General features: G+C 32.5%; 1 long non-coding RNA gene across 1 annotated transcript; it reads left to right on the top strand.

Moving 5' to 3' along the window:
• The first annotated feature begins 1,399 nt into the window (after positions 1-1,399).
• LOC139495392 (uncharacterized) lies at positions 1,400-5,392 on the top strand. Its single transcript, XR_011657321.1, has 3 exons — positions 1,400-1,475; positions 2,830-2,945; positions 3,971-5,392. It is a non-coding gene; the product is annotated as an uncharacterized lncRNA (long non-coding RNA).
• Positions 5,393-6,664: the final 1,272 nt, after the last annotated feature.

Below are 6,664 nucleotides of genomic sequence, written 5' to 3'. Positions count from 1 at the left end.
TAAGAACTGGCAAGAAAGAACATAGCAAACAAAATTGAAACACATTTTCCAAATGTAAAATTTGTGGAAAAGAATTTGGCCAAAACAGTTATTGTAAAATTAACATGAGAACACATACTAGTACTCGGGAAGATCAATTCGACTGGTTTACTAAACGAGGGATCAATTGGCATGTTTCAGTCTCCCTCGTAAAACTAAAAAAACAAACTGCAAACCTCAACTCATCTTCAGTACCAAGACATCCCAAGATTATCCAACAACAGCTGTACTGACTGACTGATGTCATACAGAGGACTTAAGTACCTGATTTAATAAAAAATCACATGATTGGTGACAATGTTGGATATTATAGAGTTCTGTGATTATTGACTCTTCAAAATAATGTTAGACCACAATTTGCAACTTAAAACTTAAGTGAGTCATTGGAAAGATAATTTCAATTATAAAAGTATTATAACTACACTAGAAAAGTTTGGGGAAATATTCATTGCTTAACAAGTTACAATTATATATAAACATACCCAGTAAACACACGACGTATTCCCGACGTCGGTTAATGGTCGTCTGAACGTCATGTCGTGAGTTTACGTCGTACCAACGTTGTGGGAACGTAAAAATCCAACGTTGGATGCAGACGTACAGACGACGTTATAAAATTACGTCGGATTCACGTAAATTTAGTACATTGTCAGGACGTAACATTTTATTACGTTGTGACAACGTGCTTATAACTGTCATAATCCGACGTAACATTTTGTTACGTCGTATCGACATTATAAGAACGTAGTGAATACATTGTAAAAATCTGGTTTTATTGGACGAATTTTTTGGGTATGTCATAATGAGTATTCCTGGATATATCGATCATTCACCTTCACTAGAATATATTTACGATTTTTTCGATTTAAAAAAAAAAATCCCCCTTTTTTCCCCGCAGACATAATTTGCACCAAGATGTCAAAGCAAATATTACAAATCCAATTTTAATGTTCTAATATATGTATTTTATATGAATATTTATTGTCTAATATATATATATCATATATATCATTAAAATTTTGTCATCATTTATCACTTATCGTTTTTTACGATTTGATTAGTGTAACGTTCAGCAGTACTCGGGGTTTTACCGCTGCATACTATGAAAAGTCTGAGCATGCGCACTTTTGTCGCTTGATTTTTGATTGATTGATTGATTGATTGTTGGTTGCTTAACGTCCAGTGGCAAATATTTCATGCATATTCAGGACGAGAACAAGTTCACAATAAATACAATAGGTAGGTTGTTGTAAAAGAGGCCATCTAGGATGATGGTCGGGGAAATTTGAACTGCCACTGGAAAATGAGGGTATATTGGATAGGGACAGAAATTTTTCCTTGCAACAGGCCACCTACGGACCCGCTTGATTTTTGAAAACAGTGAGAAATTTGCAGTGGAAATTTAGCTTGATCCAGATTCCAGAACAAAGAAAAAGGTAAAATAATGATTGCACATTACACCAAATAGGTTCTCCATGATAAAAACTAGTTTGATTGATGAAAATAAAACAGCTGTTACCGTGTTGGGCGCCTCTTGCAAGTCTGTTATACGTGACCGTGTTGAAATATGATACTTTTTCTTATACTGTCAATATATTGCACTGATACAAGGTATTTTAGCCATAATGTGTGTTATTTGAATCCATTTATCAAATTGCTTGACTAACTTGTGTTGTTTCTGAAGATATATGCAATTAATAATAGGTAATAACTGTAGAAAGTAAAAAAAAGGGGGAGGGGTGCACAGTCTCAAGTACTTGTTTTCTATCTGTGACAAGAGCTACTATCCCTATATATTAAGGCTACAAGTGTCTTTTGCTCTGTTATTTTTTGATAATCATTGAAGCATAAAAGTCTTATCCATGTTATCAATATCAGAAAATGTGAAGCTAAACATCTCAGCACTTTAGATATCTGGGTGCATTACAAACTCCGCACATTTCAAACTTGGCATTTTACCAACTCAGCCTATTAATGATAATACTGCATATATCACTGGGGGTTGTCGCTAACATGCATGAAATATTTGCCACTGGATGTTGAGCAACAAACGATCAATCATTGTATCACTGGGTCTGACATGGAAATAGACATTTGTGCCAATAAAGATGTAAAATATAGGCGTCACAGAAAAAAATTAAGATAGCCATCAAAGTTGTCGTAATGGGACAAGGTCGTTGTAGGAAGGCGTCCCTGAAAAAAATAAAAAACAGCCTTCCAAGTCTTGAAAGTGTCATAATGATTTAGACTAGGATCTACAATGTAGCCTTGAAAGTTGGGTAAAATTTTCTTGTTTTCAGGGTAAAACCAGTTTACAAGTGTTAAAAAAGAGTACATAGGGACATTTTTTTTGCTGTACAATTTATAGTATGAAATCTACATATTTATCAATGACGAGCTACATGTACAATCACTAAATATGTGATCAGAAACAATGTTGTAATCAATCATAAAACATATGCATTTTGGAATGCATTTAAATTTGTCACTTTGTTCTAAAGATTTGTTGGACTAACATGCATACATTTTTTTTTATATAAATAAGGCGGTGAATTTTCTCGTTTGAATTGTTTCACATTGTCATTTGGGGGCCTTTCATAGCTGGCTATGCGGTATGGGCTTTGCTCATTGTTGAAGGCCGTACGGTTACCTATAAATGTTAATTTCTGTGTCATTTTGGTCTCTTGTAAAGAGATGTCTCATTGGCAATCATACCACATCTTCTTTTTTATATGAAACAGACAGAAGAATATAAAAGATAATTGAATGTATTTTTAATTTTTTTTCCAGAGTCTTGTACATAAATCCACAGATCCAATGTGTCTGAGGTTGAGGAAATCATTGCAGTAACCATGTAACAGTTAAGCATGCACCAGCTCAAAAATTTGGACCAAGATTTTAAAAAGGTAAACATCAGTTGATCAGCTCTTTTTATGTCCTCCTTAACTGAGTGATATAGTTTAACTCTTGTACTGTACGTACATACATGTACATTGAACTCAAAATTGGATTCTGTTATCTAAAAGTTTGCCTAAACCACATGTTAATATGCAACCAATACACAACGCTTATTATCATAAAACGCAGAGTTTGAATTTGGAGAGCATCTGCTTTACTGTTCTCTAGATATGTCCTTTAAATTAAGTTTGATAAGATCATTTGTGACTCATGGACACATTCTTCTTATATTAATTTTATTTATCAAATTATAATTTGTTGATTTTATAGATTGCGTTCATTGGCATATGCTATGAGGTCTTGTTGTATCGATGTACATTCTAAATTTATTAAGGTAGAATCCTTTGCATATCTTAAATTAATTGAAAAATGACAATATTGTGAAACCAAACTTCCTTTATTAATTATTTCGACTCATTATTATTTGTAAAATAACCACTGGTTGCTCCAGAAAATATTATGTCCCCTCTCCCCCAGTAAAAGCTCTTTTCTTAAATTTTATTTGGGGGTGGTTGTGTATGAAATACCAAAATGCAAAGGGAGTGTTGTTCTTATTAATTTTTAATTCTGTCGGTGCTGGGATTTATTTTTTAAAAGGGCTTAGGGCTGTCCCTTAGGGGCGGACATAGTATTTTCTGGAACAGACATAATTTTATTAACACATGTTCAATTTAACAACAAATTTATTTTTTAAATAAGAACAAAGGTTAATCATAAGTTATGAATAATTATATACTGTTGAAATTGTGTTAAATTTCTAACATACATCATCAAAATGTGTATAATTGGCAAAGATACAAACATCTCAGTAACAACACAAAATAATTATGAATCTGCAGTTTATTATAGGACCAGCAATAGAAAAAATATTGATTATGTTTAAACACAGGATAATTTTTAAGAACTGCTGTAATTCATAAGTTGGGATCAATTTATTTTTTTGTATTTTATAATTTATGATTTTTTTTTTCAGAGATCTGAAACCAACACAAGACCAGCTGGTTCAATATTCCTAATGCGCCTCCAAATGAGGAACTAATGCGCCATCAAATGAGGAACACAAAAATTGTCTCTGTAGTGATATTGAACATGTTTCATTTTTAAAAAGTGACTGAGCTTTACCATTTGTGTTGATCTTGAAAGTAGAGGATCATATAGTATAAATATGTAAAACTATGGAGTTTTTTTTAATGTATTCAAAGTATTAAATTTTCAAAGAAATTGTTGTGTGAAAAAAAATCGCACTTCGTATTCCGAAAATTTAACCACATATATGTGAAAATGTCTTAGCTTCGAAACAAGCCATCCTACATATCCAGTGTACTATATTGACTGAGCTAGAGTAGAAATCATTACCAATACCAACTACATGTATGCAGAAACAATTGCGCAAATTGCCCAGCTGATTATAGGGCAGAACACAAACATTTGGAATGACATGTACAATGTATACAACCAACACAAGACTAAAATTTGGAATAAAAATTAAAAATTCAGAAACAAACTATTATTCTTTTTATTGGTTCATGTAGCTACATGTACATTGTAAGAAAAAAGAAGACTTAACTTTTGGATGGGTCTATCATTTTGGTCTCTTGTGGACAGTTGTCTCATTGGCAATCATACCACATCTTCTTTTTTATATTATCTCTAGTTGGTCAATGGAAAAAAAGCAATAGTTAGTTGAATTGAATTTCAGGTATTTTCTTCATTTGGGATATTTTTAGAAGTGTGTATGAATTGTGTAGAATATATATATTTATAAATTAGACAGTCAAATTTTGGGCCAATTTTCCTAGCTTGTAATCGTGTAGTGAATCCAGCTGAATGAATTTTCAGTAAATATAAAGGTAAATGTGGTAGTTTGTTGTAGTTCTGAATAATTCATTAAAAATGGTTTTCCGTTGTCAAAGTGAAACCTACATTCTAGAATTTCCGCCATCATAGTGAAATCTATATTCTAGGCCACTGAAACACTAAACATTCAGAATTTGAAGCATGTACCAAGATGTCATGTTGAAGGCTGTACATGTACCTATAATTGCTAACATCATCAATATTTGATTTTAGGATAGAGGGTTGTCTTATTGCCCATCATACACAATCTCCTTTTTTTGAAAAGTATTATGTGTTAAAAGAAAGAAAAGTTGCATTTGTTAAATGGAAATGTGTAATTCTTGTACTTCAGTATTGCAAAAGTTAAAAACTTAAGACTTTATAAACCTTAAACAACTATTTTTGGGAAAACTAGATATTTATACATTTCACACTGAAACCTGCCAAAAAGATTAAAAAAAAAAACTTTTTGACAATTTCATATACAGCTGGCAGTTTGGAAATAGAGTACATATCTGTCCATCTTTCCCACATAGAAAAATTTACAACTTAAAACGGGTCAAGAGAAAAAATAAAGACCCTGTTACGATGCTGTTCAACTTTGTACTCGTTTCGGCTTTCAAACTTTTGTATCTGTGCGTCACACATAGGTCTTGTGTGGACAAAATACACTTCTGGCGTATTAAAATTTTGAACTTGTTGCCTTTTGTTGGCTGTTGTTCGTGTGATTCTTTGTCAATTGTGTTCTCCAATTTATTTTAGTGTAGTCCTGTGTTGTCATTTTGATGTTATATTTCACATGGCCATAAAAGTGCGAGGTTTGGCATGCCACAAAACCAGGTTCAACCCACCATTTTTCCTTTAAAAATGCCCTGTACCAAGTCAGGAATATGGTCATTGTTATATTATAGTTCGTTTCTGTGTGTATTACATTATAACGTTGTGTCGTTTGTTTTCTCTTATTTTTGAGTGTAAATTCACATTGCGATAAGACGTGTCACGGTACTTGTCTATCCCAAATTCATGTATTTGGTTTTGATGTTATATATATATGTTATATTTGTTATTCTCGTGGGATTTTGTCTAAATGTGTTACATTTTAGTGTTATGTCGTTGTTCTCCTCTTATATTTAATGCGTTTCTCTCGGTTTTAGTTTGTTATCCCGATTTTGTTTTTTGTCCATGGATTTATGAGTTTTGAACAGCGGTATACTACTGTTGCCTTTATTTACATACTTCTTCAATGGAATTGCATTGATTCTATCAATTAAATGAGGACAAGGGACATTTATAGTTGTGCTGTGACGTTGTTACAACGTTTTATGATGGTAATAAATTACGTCACAAATTACGTTGTGCCAACGTTGTGTGGATGGTTGTCAGCACGTGCCTTGGAGTTCACAAAATTACGTTGTACCAATGTAATTTTACTACGTTGTCACAACGATAGTATTACGTTGTCACAACGTAATGTCAACGTTTGATTGTTTACTGGGTAAATCTCATTTAATATGCTCACAGCTCTTCGCGTGTCTAGCCAACATTTTTTTTTAACAAATAACGTTTCACACATCAAACGTGGATGACGTTGTAAGCCTGCACTGTACTAAACGTGAGTGTGTGTATTTAATAGTAACAACCAAAAACACAGATAAAAAAAAATAATAATAATTTGTATTATTATATAAATATTATAACATAGCAAAAATACAAAATATAAAAAGTAAAATATAAGAGTCATAAATACACAGGTTCAGAGCAATGCTGTTGCTTGCTGATGTATTATCTACATACGTAGATTGATGCCGTTTTATGGCCCATTGTATCCTCC

Source organism: Mytilus edulis, chromosome 11 (genome assembly GCF_963676685.1).
Source record: "Mytilus edulis chromosome 11, xbMytEdul2.2, whole genome shotgun sequence".
NCBI lineage: Eukaryota > Metazoa > Mollusca > Bivalvia > Mytilida > Mytilidae > Mytilus > Mytilus edulis.
The sequence above is the reverse complement of the archived record's forward strand: the minus strand, read 5'-3'. Positions and strand labels throughout refer to the sequence as shown.